At 40.2% G+C, this 24,942-nt stretch overlaps 1 long non-coding RNA gene across 1 annotated transcript; it reads right to left on the reverse strand.

Annotated features, from left to right (window-relative positions):
* Positions 1-533: 533 nt before the first annotated feature.
* LOC137875994 (uncharacterized) lies at positions 534-23,262 on the reverse strand. The gene is made up of 3 exons (XR_011103408.1): positions 23,113-23,262; positions 1,140-1,218; positions 534-780 (listed from the first exon to the last, which is right to left on the reverse strand). It is a non-coding gene; the product is annotated as an uncharacterized lncRNA (long non-coding RNA).
* Positions 23,263-24,942: the final 1,680 nt, after the last annotated feature.

Consider the following 24,942-nt stretch of genomic DNA (forward strand, 5'->3'; position numbering starts at 1 on the left):
CAAAGCTCTTATAAAACCTGTCACCATCACAGCTAAAGACCTATCATAAGACCTACTGTGCTCATGAAGTCATTCCCTCAGTCAGGCATCAGCACAACCATCTTTACCAATAGCTACACGCTAAACAATTTCACCGTAAATTAACGGTAACTTACTGGCAGCAGGGACGCCAGTCATTTACTGTTTTTTACGGTACACTACCGCAATTTAATTAATTCATTTTTATTTTACCGTAAACTGGATTACGGTAGGATGATCGTAGGATAACTGGGTTTTACCGTGATTTCACGGTATATGCAAGAATGTTACCGTTTATTTACAAAGGGTAAAACAACCCAATACTTTCGCATTTAATTCCCAATAAATAAAAGAATAACAATAGACATTCAATACATAATTGTTGCAGGTTAATACATGTTCTCAAGACAAACAATAAAGGGACATTTGTATTACATCACAAAACTCACAATGTACTGCATGTTTAGAAGAAAACAAATAAACTAATAAAATCGTTAATGACCAGCTTATTAACTAAACTCATTAGCATCAACAGTGTAACATTGAATGAAAATAGCATTAATAGTGAAACGCTGAATTAAAATAGTATCAAGAACAGTGTAATGGAACTGCATCACAGTTTAGCTTTTTAACAAGTTGTATGCAGTTAATTTGAACAGCATGAACTCACACATGAATGAAAACAATAAAGAGAGAGAACCCCATAAAAGAGGACTTGACTGCAGTGTCTGGCTGGTATCCTCAATCTCTGATGATGGGTGACTGTAAAACAAACACAATCAAAAAATTAGAAACGATTTGTTCTGAACATCTGGAAAGTTCTATGACATCCAGGATAAACACACTTAAAAGAAGCTTTGGGTGTGCAACTGTGGGTTTGCATGTGCCTCACATGTGTGAACATATCAGTGCAAGTCTTTGCAAAAAGCTAATACAACAATACCATACAGTTTAAATTAACAGACTAGCCTATGTGATGAGCTGATTACGTTAGGTGAAGAAATTAAGCTAAGACAATGGACCACAATGGACTAATGTTCAACAATAAAATGAGTTTGATCTGGTTTTAATGTTGCTCCTGCGATAACACACAGGTATCGTTACCTTTAGCGTTAACTTACCTCACCTGTTCATCGTCTTGAACACATGTCAGCGATTTCTGGTCCGCTCTCCATTTTGATAAGCGTCCCATTTGCGGTCCTACAGTCGGTTCAATAAGAGCACAAGTTAGGTTACTAACGTTACATCTTAACACTGTAATTGGTAATTAACTTTATTTATGTTAACTTTACTTGCTATGTTAACTTAACTTGCTATGCACCTTTCTAAGGCTACTTGAGCTTGAGCTAGCTAATGTCACAGAGCTAGCTCCGCCAATATTAGAAACCTAATGTAACGAAACAAACAAACAGATGTTAACATTTAGCATTAACTGTTAATTTACGGCATTAACTGCTAATTTACATGCAAGGGATGAACATGTAACTGTATGTTACAGTTATTATGAAATACTGTAAGATACCGTTGAAAATCCACCGTAAATTTACAGCAATTCATTACAGTGATACCTGCACAAACCGGCAGAACTGGACTGCTCTTACATATAAACAGTTATGGGAGAGATTCCTGCTTTGCACGCCATGGGGAAGATCTACAGATTTCACATTATGTATTAATAATTTCAAAACTGGGCGAGGAATTCAGGAGGAGCCATTTATAGGAATGTTAAGTCCCAGATAAGTTAGAATTGATCTCATTTGTTATGATCCATTATTCCAATCTTTAATTTTCTTCAGCTTATCTATACTTTTTAATTACTATTTCCTATGAGGCTAAGCCTGAGTACTTGCACTAACCTTTTGTCTATTAAATTCCACAGTGCTGTAATTTGCCCACATATTTACGTGCTATCAGCAACTTTTTATTGGGACATAATTGATCCAGAATTACAGTTTGCCATTCTTTTCCTATCTACCATCACAGTTTATTCTGCAGCTATCTGTGTTTACTCCATTGGTATTGATGGATTGTCACCCATGGCACATTTGGGATAAAAGGTACACATTGGTCGACGGCAGTTCGGTGTTATCGTTCTCTCCTGGGATCTGTCCTTATTGGTAGATGCACAATATGAGCCCCCTTTTGAACTACTGGATTCAGCAGGACTGCTCGTGGTATCTTGAACTTGCGCTGTTCTTGGCTCTCTGCTTTGCCAAGATAATATTTGACTTTCATGCACTGGCGGCTCATCCCTTCTGTACCAGTTTACTGCCGGAGTAAATGTTATATTATAACCTAACTTCTGTGTGCAATCATGAGGCTCTTAACCTGTCTTTAAAAAGCTGTTGCTTTTGACGTAGATGTCTTTTTGTTTAAAGAGCAAAGGAAACTGACTGCCTTGTGGATACATGACACATATTCAAAGCACATGCCTGGCTCTTGAGTCGATCAGCTGTTTGCTTGCTTTGTAAATTGAGCCCAGGGCAAGCACTGTCAAAACAGCCTCTGTCCATTTGGAGCGAGCAGATTATTACATCAACCTTCTCTGAGAGGGGGGCTTATTGCCTGGCAACACTCACATTCGCTTTCACAGTTAAACTGCATCTTGGAATTATTTTAATGACTTCCATTGAGAGATGCCATTGATGATAACTGCATTTCACCCTAACAGTCATTAGATACTGGCATGTGAATGTGAAGTGCTCTCATTAACCTCTTTCATTCTCTTAGTTGCACTGCCAGGGTTTGTAAGGGTATTTACTTTTTATCCTCCACACAGTCGGCGTTACACCAGATGAACCGACCAAAGTGGAACGCAAGCTTATCTACATAGCCCCACTTTCCAGTGAGGAAGAAGTGAGATGCAACAGCAGTTGGCCTTTCACCATCCCTCAGGACTCGAACGAAGTGCAACTCTGGTAGTAAGCATGTTACATGAAATAATTATGCACTGCAAAAGGACCAGGCCTACCCTTGACACACACGTACTTATCAGTCCTAAGGATGCGCCCTCACTCACACTGAATTTAAAACATCTGCGACACAAAAATCACAGCTGATTTAGCAAGCTGGTATTGTGCTACTTTATACTGTAAAATAGCCACGCTGTATTTATGTAGTTGCAGTGAAAGAAGAATATCTTGCTCACGCAATAATGTAAAAAGATAAATGCATTGTGTTAAAGTAACCCTGTAAAACAAAAAAGATAAAACATAAGGTAGTTTCTGGCCCATTCTAAAGCATTTATTTGTCGTTGAAGCGTCAGGTTGTCCCAGGTTTCAAGGATTATTAGGTGAGTTTGTGCTGTCAGGGACGTGTTGTACTCACGCTGTAATAAATGGTTTGTTCCACTCCGGGACCAAGTATCCCATCAATCTAACACTTTAGAGTATCATCAGTACTTCAGACCTTGGTGTGCTCTGCAGCTAAAAAGAATAGACTGTCTTTTCCACAAGCGGAATCATAAAAATGCCTTTTGTTTCGTATTACCGGTAGTTCACCATGAGTTGATTATGGTTATGAACATGTAATCTGCTGCTTTGCCTTATGTTTTCCCATCCCAACAACTCATGTCATTTTACACCACTGCCATGCATTGCTTAATGACTTAATTTATGATGGGATTTCTATGCCGCCGTTCAGAGAAGCTAAACACTGGCCTTTACTGCTGTGTCTGTTTACTGCCGGATCTAAAAAAAAAAAATCCTTTGAAATGCAAATCGTGGCATGCACAACAGATACAAAATAAATAAACCATTTTAGCTTTTCTGCTAGTGTCCTCTTGCTGAGGAGAGTGTAGTATGTGTCTGCAGAAGCTTAAACATGGGCTTGTGAAGATGCTGTCATCTTTTGTGATGTCAGGCTATTTGCTCCTGGGAAATGCTATCTGAAGTGTCGCAGTATATCCTAGTATTTTGCCGACCACTACCTCAAAAAACTGCATTTGCATCATTATTGCAAGTGTGAATAATGAATAAATTAATTTCAGTGCCACAGAAAGCAAATGCAAAACTATGTTTGTATTTGTATCAAACGTGCCCACTGTCCAGAGTGAAGGATCCCCTGCATAGATATATCAGATTATTGAGACTTTTGATGTTCTAGCTGAGCTTTGAGCTGGTATCTCTTTGTACAATGACACTTGAGAAACTATTCATCTTCAGTGCCAGCAGTTTCTGATGCCTTTTTGAGTATAATAAAACATGTCCTCCAAATGTTAATTCAGAAGAGCTCTTGACCAATTGTCGGACAAATGCAATAAAATATGTATAAATGTGGTATGGGGAGTCCTCACGTTGGCTACTGCACCTTGTATCTCCCGGCAGATTGATTTCTGTGCCGTGCAGCAGCGGAGTCAACTAAATATGTAATAGGCTCGCTATCTGTAAAGCTCAGGAAATTACGAATAGATATTTAATGGACTGGTTGGACTTCGATATATCACTTCAAAATGTGCACATGCGTGGGAGGAAGAAATGGATGTAGAAGGCAAATCCCGTTGGTCAAGACACGAATGTGCTTTATCTCATCATCAGACTTAAATTAGACCATCGAATGTATAATGTCAACTCCTACGAAGTACTTTAAATCTTACATCTACATTATATCAAGCACTACCATTGTGGGTGAAATGAATGGGATTGTACTGTATGTATGCAGCGATGCAAAGATAAGATTGTTGAGGAATGCTAGAGCCATGCATTTGCCTTAAATGGGATTAGTCTGAAAGTATTTGAGACCACAATTCACATGATTTTCACCTAAATTTAAATAACTCTAGTCCTGGGGCGAAACAGTCAAGACTTTCTTGAAAATGACAGCGAGACAGCTCTCAGGACTGGGGGCAACAGTGACAGCTGATAGTGAATGGGTGGCTGACATTGTGCACAAAATAGCAGTATCACATATTGGGATGATTCAAAATGAAATAAAGATGTCAGGGGAAAAAATGAGGATGAGTCACTACAGTAAATTTCCATTTCACTTGTTGGCGCTCCCGTTTTATCTCTGCTGTGTGGCAGGTTATTGCATTGAGGTTTAACATCCTGTTCTTAAACATTACTTTTGATTACAATTATAACACATTTTTGCTTCAGCACCACTGTATGTTGAGCTGTAATACTGAAGCTGAATGGATGGCAACATTAGGAATGTTGGAAGCAAGTCTCTGTTTAAGAAATGGCATCAAACAAGCAAGGCTATGCCAGGCAAGAAGATTAATGGCTCTGCCTCGTGTAATGTACGTTTCACCCAGTGCAGAACATGAACAAAATATTCCTGCTTTAAGTAACAGTAAGCCTGATTGATGATTCAGACGTCATGCTACTAGATGCTGAAACTCACAAAAGATGCAGTACTTTGTTACGAGCATGACCGTCCGTGGACGGAACTGCTTCACTGCCAAAGGTCCAATGGAAAACAAAAATATCAAAGACAGAACAAGGCGATTTGTGAATTCCTCCTCCACACTCAAATGCCTTCCCTCGTTGCTGAATAGAAATGCTTTTGATCTAAAACTTGAAGCCACTGTGTTCTCAGTTGACAATGAATATTACATGGAAACAGCCTTGAGATGCAATTCGGCTTCCTGTCCTCTACGATGATGTAGCGTTTGTCAACAGAAGCCTAGACCACAAGCAGCGCTGAGAAGGAAAAAAAAAAAGCTCTCCACAGACTTTCACAGGATTAGTACCGCAAATAGTTTAACTAGCCTCTGTGACAGCTGCTGTCACCTAATTGAATTCTGTAATTCATCATTCATCCTTGTTTACCGCCAGCACAACAGGTGACAGGCTGATGAGACATCTCCGAAGAATAAAATGATAAATGAAACCTACCGCTACTGTCAGCGTGTGACGCGGGTTCCCCACCGACCAACTGACACATTAGTCTGTGTATTCGGTCACAACAAAGTCGAAATGCGAGTTTCAGGCAAAAATCACACAAATCTTTTGAACCTGGGTAACACCTTATCATTCCCTTTCCACGCAGCGCTCCATTATCTCCCATATTGCAAGAGAAAAGGGTAAGGAGGAAGAAATAACCATTATGAAACGCAATTACAAGTTGCTCAGGGATCCCAACACCCACGTTGTGCATAACATCGGGCCAAATTTTCTTTTGCCACGGTGAGTGGTTGCTCATACATATTGCACTAAGGAGAGATTATGTCAATTCGTTTCCACCAGGCTTTGACATCGTTTTGCAGAAAGTATAACTGATTGATACACCTAGATTTCAGCCAAATCCAACCCCGCTTGAAACAAGAATTCAAAAGATAATGTCATCATGGCTCTGCAGTTCAAGTAAACAATTAAGCAATATTATACGAGAGAGAGAGAGTGCCATTCATGGTGTTTTCACACAGAAGTACAAAGCAAGGAAGCTGGTTAGTTTGTTGCCTAGCTGCCAGCTGTTGATTGGTTGCTAGGTTACAGATATGAATCTGTAAATAAGGTGGAATGACACAAGTGTGACGCTGTATTGACGTATATTGGCACTTATTCAAAAGGCTGTGACAGATGAGGTCGTTGTCTTTTGAAGGACGTTGACCGTGTGAGTAGCTTGTGAAGAACGTATTCAATGCTGGATTTCCACCTTAAATCCAGTCAGTGTCATTATTAACATCCTCCCAGTTTATTTTTCTGTAAAGCTATCAAGACACAGGTCCAGCATCTTGAAAGCATCTGCAGATGCAGTGGCACCGGATTACTTTCACCAACTCTTCATTAGTTATGCCTTAATCACAGATCATAGCAGCTGATGCACCTGGGAGTGAAATGGTCTTAATATGGCTGCTGGCAGAGATGAGCTCTCCAGCTGTTTGGTGCCCTGCGAAGCTGTCAGCCCTCATTTGAGCCAATTGCCCTGTGGAACTCAATAATCAAACCTGTAATAACCTCACACAACCTCGCCTGTGTGCAGGGCCAGCCACTGCACACCCCATTTCTCTCCCCCTCTCTCTCTCGCTCTCTCTCTCTGTCTGTCTCTTCCTTTGGCTTTGCTCAGTGTTGTGCAAATTGCAAATTGAGTATGATTACTTTCGGATTATTTTACTTCAGAATATGCCCACCTGAAACTACATTTTTCACGTTAGCTCACATGGCTTGGCTTTGTGGTAAAGTGTGTCTTTTCATTTCTTTAAAGTAAACAGACACGTTAAAGAATGATCTGACTTAACGATTAAATGTGGGTTTTTCTTCATAATTTCTACTCTTATCTCTTATCTCTCTTATCTTCAATTCTTTATTTGTCACAGGCCAAAAGTTACCCTTTAATTGTTTGGTAGGCAATTAATTAATTATTTTACATAAAATTGGATCTTCATGACTGGCATTATTTACAACACTAGTAAGAGAGAGGGGATCTTTTTTATGCTGATTTGTATGCCTGTACTGAAAATAATGTTTGTAAATCATGCATTCAAAAAAGGAATGGTTTTACCCATCAGCTTCAAAACAGATGTTATAATGTGTCTTTTCAAGTAATAAATGTGACTAGTTTCACCGTCAGTGGCGTGAGTTATACAAATAAGTTTGTTTTTTTCCTAACATAGATTTTTCCTGTACCTGGATGAGATTGAAGGTTTACTTTATGGAAAAGAATGACATGTCACTGTATAGAAGTAAAATGTCATGCAGGGAGTGTTTTGGGACGTGTTTGATCACATGCAACAGAGAGAAGTCTCACTTTAAAGATCCCACATCTCATTTGATTTAAACAATACTGTCATTAACATACCAGCCTTTGTGTCGGTGCTATTCCTTTAGAAGTCTATTGTATTAAACATCCTTGATAAGGGCATAACATCATGCAGTCTGTTGCTTTCAGAGAACTGCGGTCTCCTTTGTCACATGACTTTATAACTCGGAGGCACCGCCTGCCTTATTCTGTAGCGCTGTTAATGAAAAGAGTTTCAAGCTTAAACTTTTCTGGACAGCTTCCCTTTTCTACTTTGCCAAACAAGCTAGGTATTCCATTTCACTTGGGAGCTTTCAGATACGTTTTAGTCTCCATAGTGTGATGAGGTGCCAAAACTACCAGGGGAAGGCAACTCTGTGGAGAGTCTGTCAGTGTGCTAAGGATCAAAGCCATTTGCAAAGAGCACACACATCAAACACTGCAGTGCCACGTGTTACCTAGCAACCCCAGACCAGATGTTGCAGAGAGTAGGAAATATTAAAACCCACATTCTTCCTGTTTTCTGCAAATACAATTTTAAAGGAAATCGATAAAGCTAGAGAATGTGTACCGCATGCGAGTGGACGAGCTTCTTTTCTCCCCTCCCTGCACTACGGCAGACAACAGGAGAGCGAAGAAGATAAGAGTGTAATATCAAAACCTGAGGCGGCAGGAAAGAAAATATGAAGGAGTGACGCATATCCTCTGATGGATCACACTAATAATGCCCATATCCTGTCCATATAAGGACATGCACGCTGAAGTGAGCACCAAAAAATTGTGACGAGCGCACACACCTCACCAAAGAGAGACATTTGATATGTGGAGCTAGAAAGGCTCAATTCCACTGAGTGGCCATGTCAGAATAGAGTTAGGCAATTATGTGTGATGCTGCTGAGCACTGAATGGGAGCAACGCTTTGAGCTCTGAGGTGAGGCCACTAGGTCGCTATGCATCGCAGTCAGCCCTTTATCATGATTAGAACACATCTGTCATATTAGCAGGAAATTATGCAGTGTTACAGTCCTACAGTTTAACAAGGCTGAGCAGGGGGCAACCATGCCTGCTTTTACTGGCAACGACTGTATCAAAACCCTAGCATTGTGTGGGGTCAGACCCACCCCTCCTGTGAAGTCAACCAGCGCTGTAATGTGGTTTGAAATGCACCACCGCCACTGTGATGCAGGTAGATCTGTGATTTAGAAACGTTAACAGCAACTGTTTGCTCGCCTCTTGTCACGCCGAGGCAAGTTAGCTTTATTTACCTATGAATGGTGATGGTCATTGCGGGGAGCTAATTCGAAAAGCATCAGGAGCAATATGTTTGTGCGGCCCCCCCTCCACACACACACACACAGGAACACTTGGGAAAGCGCGTAGAGTGATGTGGCACCGCAGCCGTCCCAGCTTGTCTGTCTTAGCCAGCAGAAACAGGTGTAAGCTGTGAAAGTGCTTGATGAATGTTCTCTTTAGTGCCGGTGACTGACTGCCCTTATTCAAACAGTAGACAGCTCCTCTGGCTAAGTACTCTGGGAGCAGATACTGTACATGGCTCACGCAGGCATGCAGTGCAACAAGGCACACACACACACACACACACACACACACACACACACACACAGACAGATACAAAACGTATAGACACATGAGGACATTTTTAGCATGCTTTACATAAATCAAATAACGCCCAGTTTTGCTCCACTTTGATAAGAGGACACACCCTGCGTACACGATCGCTGATTGATTTGGTTTGTTGATGATAAGAGACATAAGTGCCCCACCTGTAGCCTCCCCCGTGGTGGTGTATGTGGGCGTGTGTGTGTGTGTATATGAGATGCATCCATTCTGATAATTATTACACTGCAAGGATGAATAGGCTCAGAGAGGATACAGCCTCGCACGTGGCAACTTAATCAAGCCGCACAAGGACAAAAATAGGATTAAATAGGGAGAGAGAAGAGACGTCTCCCTTTTCATGATCTATGAATAGAGTCTGAAACAAAAGGACAGCAGTGGATGGAAGGCCTGCGTGATAAAGACAGACTGTTCCCCTTGGGGCTGAAGGGATGACTGACAGAAGCACAGGGTCGCAATCTGACTTCCCCCTTGACGGAGGAAATAAAGAGTCACATTTAAACAAAGAGCTTGCAGTCCTGACACAGCCTTCATCTTTTTCTGTCCGAAGATGAGATGCATAAGAGGAAAATATGCACATAACCACCAAAAAGCATAGGCAAACAAATCAGCTAACGCCCACTTTCCCAGCAGTGCTTCCGTTATTACTTTTGGGTTATTGCTTTTTCCTTTCCTGGCCGGTCTCTGACCCCCCTCTCCACTGAACTTTTATTCTGGTTCCTTTTGATCTTTCTTTCATGCTACATGAAGTTATATCAAAGGTACTCAAAGAGAAGTTTCCACATGAAAAGTATCTACAAGCATTAATGCCAAGCTACCTGTACGTGTATTGATGAAATGATAAACATGATGTGAATGGGAGATGATGAGGGCTTCTTAAAAATGGCCATTGGTGTGGGAAGCTGCACGTCTGATGGCCTCTTGTAACCTTTCAGTTGACACCCTGCCACGTGTCCCTAAGAAACCAATTACTCCCTTGTCTGATGCTTTTCCACAGCTCGATATGCCAACTTTTATCCAAGCATGCTTTGGTCTAGAGCAGTAGTTATTCTCTCTTTAACTATTTATTTCTCATTTTTTTCCCTTTAATCTTAAATTTCATACATAACAAAAGATAAGTTTTGATGCAGACTTTTTGTGCTGACAAATGTAATATCCTTTCAAGCACAATTGAATTTATGGAAATAATAGGCAATTAGAAAACACTGAGAAGGTTTGTCAAGTGCAGTAATGTGAACGTAATGTGAATTTGTGTTTGGGGCAGTGAAGCAGCTAACAAACAACTAACATAGTAATATAACTGGTTCACTTGGTCCAGCAGGACATCATGCACAACAGACAGGAGACTACCTACACAGTATCATCCTGAATACAATAAATGCATTATGCATTCTCACGCTATGTGTATTCATGCAGCATGTTATGTAATGCGGTGCAACTGGCTGCGCTACATTAATCACAGTTAAACCAAATTCAGTCCTGATACAAAGAAAAAGAGTTTGTCCTGTCATCCCGGTAATATTTAACACCAAATAAAGAGCTGCACATGACAAAAAAGAATACTGTACACACACCAACGTGTTGCCTTCAGAAGCTTCTCGTGGTCTGCAGCACGAATCCCTTTGAGAGAAAGAGTCTTCTTGTTCTGCCTTGATGCAACTGAGCTTTTCACTGGGGGAAAACTGTACGCCTTTTTAGCTGTGGTTGTCACAAATTTCACAATTTTGAAGCAGCTAGCAGCGTGTTGTCTGACAGGACAGTCTGTCTAGGTGTGTGGATGATTTTGATATTTATCTGTATAACTTAAGTTTTTATATTTTTGAAACAGGTGTGTGAAAGAATGAAAATAGCTGTTGTTGTGGTCCTTTTTAAGGCAACTTGACAGGATTTAGTTTCTTCAAGACAATGACTATATCCTTGCCGGAAATAGAGGTGGAATAAAATCCTTCATCACACTATGAATTATTTCATGTCAAGATATGGAAATAGATCATGATACAATACATTTTCTGGGAAATCAATTGAGAAATTATACTTCATCACAAAACAAATCCTATGTTGCAGTAAAACAGCAATATTGCCCACCATGGCCTAATAGAGTACACACAGAGATATTAAAGGTGGGATAGCTACCGCAGTATAAACCGTGTGGCAAAATCTATGACCATAGACAAATGTAATAATCTGATGGTATATATTCTTACCCAACCCTCACTTGAAAAAGAATGGTGCTATTTGCTTCACATTTGGTGAAAAATAAAAATTGCAGACAAATGAATTGAATTACTTTAACCCTCTGACTTCACTGATACTCAACCACCAGATCTTACACAAAGAAGTCATGTATTTATGCTGTATAAATGGATGTACTATTAGTAATGACATATAATATCATAGTAATGGGATTCAACTTGTTAAGTCCTCTCATTTCTCATTCCTTCATTCTTAGTCATGTCTCTCTTTTCAGAAGTATTCTTCAGAGATAGTCACCTGGAGTACAACATGATTAAACGTAGTTAAGATAATTCTCATATTTATAGAAATAGACCTGCTTCTTGTTCAAATACCTCCTGCTTCTTTCCCCTGGAGGTCACTATATGGTATTAAATCACTTGAAAATGAATACAGCGATGAACTAATTAACTGTATTAATATGTAAAACAACATACTGGGTTATCATTTGCATCATGACATATTCTCAGAGTAATTTGTACCAAATAGGTATTATATTTCTATTTTCAAACCACTAAAAGTACTTTGTGTGTCACTTCGGCAGAGTAACCGGTGCAACAACCCCAAACCAACATTTCAATCTGTGGGCCGACTCATGCTTCAACTTTAATCACTCCCAAGTGGTGTCCTCCTCTAATCGAACACACTCAGGCCTCTGCCCAGTTTGTCACTGAGGAGATGGGCAAAGTAGAAATGTGATGGTTTACCCTTTTTAAAATTAAATGTTGCTATATATTGTAAACAGTTTAAATGATATTACATGATTGGTAAATGTCCTTATGACTCTTTTGCCATAATCAGCGACATATAGTGTGCTGTTCCAGTCAACATTATAAAACATGGTACAAGAACCACCTGGGAAAAGACAACCAAGAAGAACTAAATAAATTGTAAATTAGCAATACATGAGATGGCAGTATTTTGTTGTAGTATGTAGCATGCAGTTTTTCCAATTTCTGATTTAGTTCATTTAACCATTAACTACAAACTAAGTCTGCAACTTTATATGGAGGAGAAATGTAGAGAACTGGTTGTTGCAATGAGGATGACTCAGCGGTTTGTTCTGTAGCTTCACAGCAAGAACCCGACTCGACCAGCTGGGGCCTCGCTATGTTCTCCTCTTATATCCGTGGTTTCCTCCTGTTGCTCCTTTTTTTGTTAACAGTCCAATAACACACAGATCTTGTGAATTGGAGACTCTTAATTTCCTGTTGTGGGTGTGAACGTGAGTGTGAATGTGTTTGTCTATATGTGTTAGCCCTGTGATAGACTGGTGGTCTGTGCAGAGTCTACAGCATCTATAGGCTGCAGCTCCCAAGGACTCTGAAAAGCATATGCAGATACACAAGAAGGATTGACGGATGTTACATGTCAATATTTTGGATTGGATTTTGTCTTAATGAGAGGCTGGAGACGAAGGAGCTTAAGAGTCACATCACTCAAACATGTCCAATAAAAGCATTGTGTCATTTGTGAGAAAAACAGACAAATTTGGCAGTTCAATTAGAGAATGAATGTCTGAACACATGTTTTGTGTTTCTTACCTTACTTATTAAGCAGACTAAGCTTATTTAATTTACTGTCAAGACTAAGCAGCACTTTCATGATGTAATTGGTCTTATTTCTAGTTAACATATACAGTTTTTTTATATGTTTTGCATAAAAATATTTACAGAAACTTAAATAACAGCCATCATATAAATTGTAGTGAAGAAAACAGTACAGTATTTCCTTTAGTAATACAGCGGAATATAATTGTAAATTATAGCAAAGGTTAATACAAGCTCAATTATATAGTTACCCTCTACTCATGGTTGAATGTAATATTTTTCTTGTTTTGCCAATGTGTAAGATAATTTAATGTTGGTTGGCTGGCATTAAATCTTATTTTACTCATCTAAGTTTCAGAATGATTTGGATAAAGTCATGATATTTAAAATTGATACCAAAAGAGCTTACATAAATGTAGCTGCGTTTAAAAGAGCTGTATTGTTTCATTATCAGTCTTCTCTCAAAAATACTGAAGATTGGTTCCAACATTTCGATTGAGCTCTAGTTTGAGTGCAGAAAACCGGCCAGTTTGAATTGGAGTGGGATGCAACTACAGTGCGGTCAGTGGGTTTCCTGTGGCTACTTGATCTGGAATGGAAGTGTAATCTATTTGGATGGCTGCTAATTGTGTATCGCTCTTAATTGCAAATTGATGAGTGCTTAGGATGCAAAGACACACAATCAACACACATGTGCCTCCCCAAACCAAGAAAACCCAGCTTCCTGCCGCTCAGGCTACACCAAGGAAAATGAACCAAATGGCCACTTGTGACCATGTAGCGGCATCATACGGTGTCAACAATCACGTCTGCATTATGCAAAAAGTGGGTAAACAACAGACTGAGGGACACAAATTGGCTCAACACCAGCTGTCTAATTAGCTTTGTGCTGCTCTTGAAAAGCAAACAAACAGGGAAAGCAGGGACGGTCTGAAAGCCGGCCAGGCATCGCTTCTAAGTGTTCTGTTTCCCCCAAATCAGACGGGGCGCTCCAGTCCTGCTTGCACAGAGAGAGAGGGAGGTTTCAAATAAGACACAGCGATTAGATCATACGTTAAGTCCCCAGAAGGCCTTCGCTCGGTTATTTTGGAAACACTGTAAAGACCCACAAGAGGCTCGGGTAGAATTTACATTTTAATGAAGCCTTAGCTGATTGCTATTACGTGGAGTTCCTCACAACTGCCTAGTTCAAGCTTACGCAAAGCACACAAGAAAGCGTATATATACACACATACGGACCCAAAAAACTAGCCTGGTGTATATGTGCCCACACAGGCCCCACTAATTTAACACACTCCTGCTGAGAGGTTGTAGCAGAAACAAATTGTCCTGTAAACATAGGGAGGGAGCAGAAGGGACACCCAGGGGTGCATTACATGAAAAAAACACATTCTCTCCCAGTACGATGTGGCTGGAGAAAAAGAACATTTGCAACAATTTTCCTGCATTACAAAATGTACGAAATAGAGGCTTTTTGTGTTATATATGACATGAGTTGATTCAGTTAGAAATATGTAGGGGAAAAGGGAATGAGGTCGTCTTTTATGTGGTACCATCACAGTGACAGGCACGGGGATGAGTAGCAGGAGCACCTTGACGAGTGTTACTGACAAATTTTGGTCGGCGAAAGGCGACATGTATCATGTCAGAATCATCAGGACTCGTCACTTCACTGTCATTTAGCACCAGCCTGTGTGGGAGTGAAGACAAATCCACATTCCTGTGTCGTTATCAGGCACACTGCAGTCGGAGGAGTGAGTAATGATAAGTCACATACAGTGGTTGCTGCTATTCACGAGTCCTTCACTAAAAAAGAATTCTGCCGTTAATGACTTTTCCGGTGAGTGGCATCAAACACACCACAAAGGCAGTTTCCCTGCACTTCTTTAAAAAAGATCAGTTCCTCCCGTGTAAATGGCATGGGCTCCTGGCACCTCCAGAATAGACGACATCTTATCTGCAGCTCCCCTCTTATCACTCAGCCCCAGTGGAAACTATTGCCAGGTAGCAGGTTGTCATATGACACACAGTGCTGTGACAAGTCGCACTGCAGCCTAGTTTGCCACACAACTGGCAGCTCACATGTGATAATACACAACGCAACAGTGCTGCATGGTCTCAGACAGCGCCGAGGGAAAGTATGAACCCAGTGGTGATTTATATCTGCCTTATTAAAGAGCTGACCTTGACCGTGGGGAAAACTGGATTAGTCAGATTTTTTAAACAAAGAATGACATTATGTTGTTGAAATGAAGAGCCTCTTCCTTTTCATGCCCTCTGTTTTTTCCCTCACTTTCCCTGTCTTGCGTTAGAGCATCCAGTGTTCATTGTCCTGTTAAACAAAAGGAAGGGCTGATGCAACAGTCTGTGGCCAGGCTTCTCTCTCTGGAACAACATTAACACAGCAGACACTGACTCTGCACTTGCTGTGGTGTAACACTGCTTGAGCAAACAAAACACACACGCCAGCCATGCTACCTCGGTCACAGACAAAGCCTGATGATGAAAGGATCCTGCAGGTCATTAAAGGGATAAGTGTATCCTGCAAAATGCAGCTCCTTTTTTTTCTCAGAAAGAAACACATGAGCATGCACTTTTTGATATTTAGAAGACTGATGCAAGAGGGATCAGAACATAATTAAACCTGGGTGTAACAATCTCTTTCATACCAATTTGTGACACAATTTGTTTTATAAAATCCAAGCCCAGTGTTGCCAACTATTTTTAAATGAAAGTAAATAGCACACAGCCCATCTTTTCGGGCCTCTCTCCAAAGCCACTTTCCCCAAATTATTATTGTGAACGTAAACATATCATAAGGAATGTAAACACACAGGCAGAGTACGATCATGCCGCCAGGTACGCTGTCCAATCGCCTTGTACAGTTCTAGATATTGTTTTATTGATTGCTGTGGGGATGTGAAGAGAATTTCAACTAATTTAACTAAAACTGATTCTAAAATATACTACCCACCCTCGCTTTAACAATGGGTATATCTTGGTTCATGGTTAGATTCATGGTTATTACACAGAAGCCACCACAAGTGTTTCCAGGTAACAAGTCACAGTATTAAACTTTCTCATTTCTGAAAAATAACCTTGAAGCAAATGGGAATGTTTGGAACATAAACATAGTAGTGATGAATTTTCTTGTGATTTTAAAGGTATTGCGCTTGGCCCATAATATTGTGAAAACATCAACCTATCGTACCTCTTATTATCAGGTTATAACCCCATTTATTTCACCATATTACCATATGTTTAGCCAAGTATTAGACTGATATAACCATTTAATCGATAGCAGGTTACCATATTACAATATTACTGAAAGGTGCAGTGTGTAGGATTTGGCGGCATCGAGCAGTGTGGTTCCAGATTGCGGAGTACAAAACCGTGGTAACACTCAGAGGCCATCATTATCATAATAACACTACTTTAGGAGCAACGAAAGTCAGGCGGCGGCTTGCGGTACCACGGTTCCGAACTCTTTGGCTCATGTTAACGCAGGTTCACAAGCATGTCGGAGAACTACAGTGGCCTTCAGGTAACATGAAAACACAAAAGGCTCTCTCTAGAGCCTTCTGCGTTAGAAACAGAACACTGACGGACTCCGTGAAGAAGACCCGCTCCCTATGTAGATATGAAGAGCTCATTATAAGCTAACGAAAACACAACCATTTTAGTGTCCGGTGATTATGCACTAATGGAAACATAATTCTGAATATATTCAAATTCTGGTAATAGATCCCCTGAAAAGCTACACACTGTACCTTTGACAGTTTTGCCTCGTTGTCATCTTTAAATGTGTTTCCCCATTATTACATTGTTTTTGGCCCCTCGTTACCCTGTAACTTAAATTTCAGTCTAATGTATGTAAGATATGCCCATTGTTACCTGGTCATTACTTTGGAAAATTACATGGCATTACTTAATTTATACCTCTTAATTATGAAACTATTACCCGACTATTACCATGTTATTATGGAGCTGTTATGTAAAGTGCTGCAATCCATTTTGAACACTCGTAATTGTAGAATGAGAAGTGATACTCTCAGAGGATGAAGGCCACTTCTTGAATAAATGAGTCAGAAGGTATTTACGTCGCTGAATTGACTGGGAGACATTGGATTGACCTTACATTATAGGGCCACGTCTCTCCTTTCTCCTCTCCCACATGGAACATTAATGCTCCTTTTCTTTCACCGTCTTCCTCTCCTCCCCTTCCCATTCTCATTTTCTCCTCTGCTCTCCATACGGCTCACTCCTTTTCCCTTACCGTCAGACGTTATCTCAAAGACCAGATCACCATGGCAACAATTAGTCACATCGTCATCGCCCACACTTGTATTTGATGGCTGTTTTTATTTTGGAGGGTTTTGTCGATGCACCCATACCTCACTGGCAGAGCTCCAAGTAACCTGTTCTGAAGGAACAATGTTGCCATCTGTTGGATCCATGTGTTTGCACACAGCAACTGACATTGAAAAACATCCAACATTCCTGTGATGACTCATGACAGGCAATCACATGCCAATTAAGACCTTCGGCTCCAACCGAGAGCTGTATAGTTCAATTGTATTTTACAAGTTTGAGACACACTGAAACCACGGAAACCACCCTTTTAAGAAGATCAACAAACACCACAGCATTTCATCCCTTTGTACATAAAAGGAATAGAAAGAAGCTGCCTTTCTCTAGTTTCTGATATGAAATGCAGCCATACACTCATAATAGCTGTACGATACAAGCCTTGCTCAAGTAAAAGTAGAGTATAAGTAGTTTGATGGCAGCTTAGTTTATTAAACATGGAACATATTTGGGCTTGTGACCAGGACTTACATTTATTCATCAGCCATATTGTATATCTCTAAATGGAAAGAGCACTCTCTTGCAGCAGGGTACGAGCTAATGTGAGAGATAATGTATTGGCTGAGATTTTGGCTGAGTGTTACTCTTGAAAACTTGGATCTGTTTTTGCTCTCTGGAGGTGCTAATTAAGTTGTTTTTGTTTCCCTAAGTCTTACTGTTAAGTGATGTAATATCTCATAGTCAATAATAATTTTCCATGTGGGACAGATCATTGCTCTTATTATTTACTCTGCTCGCTCAAATCCTTGCCAAGAATCAGATGTTAAAATGTTTACCTCGATTATCAGTTTTTCTTCCTCAGATATTGCAAAGAAAGATATTCCAAGTACAGGAACAGGAACAGAGCTAGTTCAGTGTGAGATAATGCATTATTAGAGGTAAATTAACTCAGGTCTACTGGAGGCATTTTTTGCACATGCCACCATTGGTGGGGACCCTTTCTAAGACACAAGCCCAAGGCGACATATTAATTATTATTCTATAGAGCTGTTTAGCGAGATATCTAATTCAACATCTTTATTGTCAGATTTAGAATTTGGCTTGTCCTCCAAAGATAAATGGCCGACCAGACAATGGCACACATCTGTGTTTGCTTTCAGGTGTCCACCAAGAAGAGACAGCAGCTTTCTAGCTCTTGGACCGTATAGCTCTGCTATATGGCTTGCCAGATACTGGGAAATAAAAGAGACAATTGGCCTGCAGATGCTCAGTGGTCTTCTGCAAATGGAGTGGGTACTGTCTTCATCAGCTCTGCATTAGTGGAGGAGCTACAGTTTCACGGTACGACTGAATTTCAGTGAAGCTTTCACATAAAAGTATGTTTTTACAGTTCCATTGTAAACAAGGCATATATTTTAACATGGGCATGCTCACAGATTCCTAAATGGGTAAGATGCACAGATAAAGAATGAAAAGCACATATTTCTTCAATATAAATGATATACAAATGAAATTTCTCTTGTAGATTCTATATATCTTTCAGTTCAAAGCACACTCAGCTATTCCTCTTAGATTGCATTGGGATTCTGCCCGAGCCCTTATAAAATAAAAAGGTTGTAGAATGTTTTCCATTTCATTTACTGTCAAGTACACTGCATTTTTAAAGTTTCCTCACCAAAGTGTTGCTATATTTGGCTGCATATTGTAACAACCCGCCATGAGGTAAATGATCTCCCAAAAACCTTGGCTCCAAACTCTGACAGAAAATTTGTGCATTTTCTGCTTTGCAAATTAATGCAAGCACCTCGTTTCCTTTCATTATTTATTCATTGGGAGCAAATGTTTTTCTCTGGCTTTTTCCCCTTCAGAGGAGACAGATGCAGTAACTCTAGTATTATAAAAAAAATAAAAAAAAAGTAAAATAAAAAAGAGCTTTAGAAACACTTTTTCATGTTGCACACCATACCGTCCTTTCAAATGCCAGATTGAAAACATTATCTTGACACAGAGGGATAAGAATAGTTTCTAACTTGTTTTTCAATTATTGCTGAGTTTTCCGTGTGAGTCAAAAAGCCTGTGCTTTTTTTCCCAAACAGATTTGCATAAAGTTTTATGGAGATTACCAGTACATAAATGCTTCGACTATTGATCCCCTGCCAGTCAGTGTTATTCAGGCATCGGGCTCAGATATCTTCAAATATCCTGAATATCAGTACAACTTTAAACAACTCGGTGGAAAACACATCAAGACAGCTTTGAGTTCAGACTGATTTAGGACCCCATAGGTTACAAACATTCATTACTGCGCCTGTTTTTCAGAAAGTATTGAACTGACACTGATCTTTCGGAATATGTTTTCAAAAATCTGTAGAAAATATTGTTTATGTGCTCTTAATGAGCTCTTGGTTGATTTTACATTCTTTAGAACATTCGCTTTCGCCAATTATCTACAGTAACTCATCACACTGCAGACCTCGCACAACCCCATTTAATTAAGCTGGATCGAGATCTTAACATAGACCGACTGCATTCATTGTTTAAGCCTTTCCCAAACCTTTAAATGTCTGTTGTACTAGACGTCCTCAAGACTGCATTGATCCTCTCTGGTACATTAACCTATCAATGCAGTAGGCACTGTGCATTATGATTAAGCACATGGAAAACACCCACGTTCCTCACTCAGAGGTCAGAGAGAGGCAGCTACAGTAAACCACAAGGCACAGCGTGGAGTTAATATTGATGAGAATGAGTTCATGCTATGCCATATCTATCAAGGAGCATAGACACCCTGATTAAGTGTGTCCAGCAGTGTCTTGGGGGCTATTAAGCTTATGGTACAGCTGGACTATAAAGGTGGGTCCGAGGTATTGATAGGGACACATGGTTATACGAGGAAGGGGGCGCGGACTAGGAAATATCCAGCCATTGAAGAACGGTGTAATTAAAGTGCAGGGGGGCGCTTGTGGCGTTGGCGGGCTCCTTGCCACATTTCCCATTGACTTTCAACTGGATGAGGAAGGTCACCAGCAAGGTGTTTCGAGCAATCTCCACAAATTGTTGGACTGAGGCTTGATAATCTCCAAGGCTTTAATGGATCTCAGATCTGTTTACCAAGTGAGTGCACCTCACAAAGTCATTTGGCAATTGTTTTACCCTCTAACACAATAATAGAACTGGAATTGGCTTTTTGATCAATGACATCAGTGGTTAAGTTGATATATTTAATAAGCACGACAACCTTGAGCCTCATAGAATTACTGTGCGCGTTTATGTGTGCGTGTTTGTGTGTGTCTGCGAATTATAGAGACATAGGTGTGTCCACTGTACTGTATGAACTGTACCGAGGAATTCTAACTTTCACACGGGAGCCATTCGTTTTAATTTCCTCTTCAATTTCTCATTAAATTATTCTTCTTCAGTAGTTTGACCTATAGAATGTGTGAACATCTGTCTACAGTAATAATAAAGTGCGTAATGAGATAATGTGCACAGTCTTTTCTTTGCTGTATGTTTATTCCAAACTCCCCAGACAGCTGATTATTGCATGCAAAGCAAGTATAATTAGAGAACTCAACTGCTGAGTGTACAGTAGTTTAAAATAGTGAGGAGGATATGGAGAGTGTTCTGTGCTGTCTTGTCATGTGTAAGAAATATTGAATTTTCACCGAGGCTGGGCAAAGGAAGCAGTGAGTTCGAGGAGAAAAGGGACCCTGGTCTCTCTGCTTCAGAGTTGCTCTGAGGGCTGTAATGTTTCCTCTGGTCTACTCTCAGGCATTAATGGTTGAATGGATAGGATTGGACATGCCTGAAGACTCAACCAGCCCTCTAGATTTGCTCCAGGCCAATCTCAACAGCCTGCATCTTAAGCTCAAATAAGCACTGTGGTCACTGTGCTCCCAATAATTTGAACAACTCCCATGTGTAAAAACCCCTCTCTCATTTGTAGCTCATTTAGTTATGCGGTCTGCTTCGACAGAGACAAACCAAAAGAGAAAGTGGGAGACAGAGGGAGAGGGAGAGGGAGATGACTATCACACAACCAGCCTTTCATTATTTCCCTTTTACAGCAACAACTCTGACAACAAAGTTTATATTCTAATATACACATGATTTGTGGAGCCAATAGTTAATAGTTACAGAAGATTATTACCTATAAGAATGCTGGAGTTCAGACTGTTAGGCTGACAAAAGGAGAGGGGGCCGGAGAAATATGGTTTCATAAGTCTTTAACAAGAACTACTTATGACTTGTTACGCCGCATTGCAGCTCAGATGCAGTTGTAAAATATCCATCCTTTGGAGACATTTATGACAGGATTCTTTTTTTTTTGTTATGCCGTTTCTTTGTCAACTTAATTTCACTGCAGCAATATCCATAATTCACAGTGATTTTCCCGGCCTCCTTGTCTTTCTCATGTGAAAAAGTTTGGAGATGGATTCCCCCTAAGTTTCATGAAAAAGTGTCAGATTCTCAGGCGAACAATGAGAACACTATTACAAGACTTGGCACAGAAAAGCCTCAAAGGCCTTGGCACAAAAGCCTGTACAAATTGAGAAGATAGAAGTGCAAACTCATTAGCTTACCAGGTTTCCAATCACAGCATTTTTTTATAAGCTGGATGTCTCAGTCTGCAGAGCTCTCATCTGATGAGAGCCATTTTGCAGGACTTCAAAGGATTCAGTTCTGGCTTAGAACTTGTGGCTGATGTTTCCTGCACTGATGTATTTTGTCACAACATACATGGTGCGATGTGTTTCACCTTAAATACTCCTCTGTTCTTGTTAATACATTTCATTGCATCACCAGAGCATGAAATCCTTCCTTCTTCTTTCCTTTCGGTGGGCACAGAAAATACTGCATTGTTATATATGGACACTTTCTGTTCTGAGCCTATTTGGTGCTTTTACTACAGTGTGACAAACTTCCTTCACCACCCTTTCTTTAAGCACTTTTGAGTGTGTGAATCTATCCGTGCCCATAGAGCTAAAAGACAGCCAAGATATTTCCCAAATGGCATGCAATACATACAGCACAGAAACAATACTTGACTAAGGGCAGAGGCAATTGGAAACCCGTATGAATCAGCCAGTTTGATCTCGCTTTTAACATGCACTTACTGCGTGGCAAATTTCAAAGGGCCAAATCTGAAAGAGCAAAATGTTTTACGCTTTGTAAACAGGTAGAGAGTGCTTTATGTGTGACATGAAAATACCTGTGATATAACACAACAAAGCAACATCTGATGACACAAAAATCACAAATCCTCCTGTAAAATATGCTATTTGTGATACAAACAAGGCCCTTGTAAACACTTTTGACATATCACATGTAAGCTCACTTGATATTTGCTCTGCTCCTTGTTTGCTTTCTGTTAACCCAGCTGGTTGTCTTTGCTCTTGCCGTATGAAGTATTTAATCTTCAGTTTGAATATTATGATTGCACTCAATCCTGGATTAATTTACGTAAGTGACTGGATTCAAAACTGCAGCCATACGCACATACATTCATTGCACCCCGGCTATCAATGTGCTCCACTTTTAATCGTCCCCCTGGGTACACCATATGGGAGATGTTGAAAGATATACTACTGTCATTCGTGATTCTGTTTTTTTTTTTTTTTAAATGTGCTGCCTTGCACAATGATGGTGTAGGTAAGATATTACCCTATTATCCCATTAAGGTTCGTACCTCGGAATCTGCAGCGTTCATTTTCAGACAGCCCGTCTCCTGCACCATTTTCGTCCTACTCTGTGAGATGCTCCTCTGCGATGCTGCACTACCATCTGCTGGGGAGCCAAAAGACAGAGTCAGTCGCATCAAATGCTGGACTCTCCTTCGTCCTCCTTCTCTCTCTCTCTCTCTCTCTCTCTCTCTCTCTCTCTCTCTTTCTATCTCTACAACAGAGATTGATTTCTCTTTCTGTCACTGATGACATTGTACGACTGCTGTGTTTAAATTAGCGGCAGTCTGATAAAAGACTATAAATGAATCAAATCTCCCTGGACTTAAAATATTACAATTCATTGACAAAATACATTGAAGTGCTGTAGCTGTTACAAAAGCCCCATTGATATGGCTTAAAATTGACAATGACCTGTGACAGCTCCCATTTACTATTAGGCAGTTGTCTGGCAGCGTACTAGAGGAGAGTACTTGACTCTGTGCACAGCAGAGACAGCCAATAGCCACAGCTGTTTGACTCCTCTAAAAGACAGCACAACACATTATGTAATGCAATTATGCATCAACATTAATAGCAGGCAATTGTACAGGCAACCAGCCAGCTGGGATGGGTTTATATAACTGCCAACAATTGACAAATTTAAAAAAGGGCAACCTTTTCCTGTAAGGAGCAAATTTGCAGACGTACATGCACACACATGCAGCCACACAAAATCCATAAGTTATCCTTCTGTTCATGCACTCTGCCTTGAGACAGTTTAACAAATTGCTATGACATAATTGTTATATTGCTTCCAGTACGTCACATTGTTAATCTGTATAGCTTGGCTTACATTCAGGTGCTGTATATCGAGTTCAATCGTTGGTGAAAGTGCTCTCGCACAGATTCATTGAATTAAGCCTGCATGCATAAAGAAGATGGAGAATAGCTTTGGGCACTTTGTATGTACAATTTGCATAATGCCTTTAATTTTAGTGCATCCGCTATTATACCCAAAGGATAGTTCGATCAGCAGACTGTAGACTTGCCCACCGTGTGTATAATGTACACAGTGGGTAAAGGAACACTTAAACAAATGTGTTAACAACAAGTGTTACATAAATTAACTCACATTAGTAAAATGGTTGGTGTATTCTTAAGAGATATGGAGAGGTCACTGCGATGTTCTGTATGACGGGTGTTGTAAACAAATATAGAACAAATCCTCTATAGCCGTAAACGGGGCACATTACGACATCCACCGTGAGATTGGGCTACAGTATGTGCAATACAAATGCATTTTAAATGTGAGATGAAAGTTAATCTTCATTTTCCATTTTGGATGTCGATGCTAAACTTGCTGGTGGCACAGATGTATAGAGACACAGAGAGCTTGCTAGGCTCAAGGTGATGACAGCAGCATCCTGCTACGTCTAATACCAGCTACACTCAACCTCCAGAGGTGTGTCATAGACAAGTAAATATTTCATTATGTGCAACCGTGCACACGTTAAACTGAATCGATGCACGCTTGTCTTGGGTTGATATGTACCCTGGTTAGTGCTGTGAATAGTAATCACACCTTAGGTGTAGACAAACAGTCTCTGCTGCCACCTAGAGGTGCTGAGGGCTACCTTACTTTGCTGGTTTGTTCATCGTTGTCTCTATTATGTTTTCTGCTCAAAGACCTTCTACAAGCACCCCCTCCCTCCTTTTTTCATACAGTTTATGGCAGACTAAAATATATTAATGCATTCTGATACGGTAAATGTACCCAATCACTCATGATAGCATTTAGGAGGGAGTAAAACTCAGATTTGAAGTCCCTTGCAGGCAGGGTTTTTATTTTCACTCAG

This window comes from Cebidichthys violaceus, unplaced genomic scaffold (genome assembly GCF_023349555.1).
Source record: "Cebidichthys violaceus isolate CVI_PGR_0920_01 unplaced genomic scaffold, fCebVio1.0.p SCAF_2, whole genome shotgun sequence".
In the NCBI taxonomy this organism is placed as follows: domain Eukaryota; kingdom Metazoa; phylum Chordata; class Actinopteri; order Perciformes; family Stichaeidae; genus Cebidichthys; species Cebidichthys violaceus.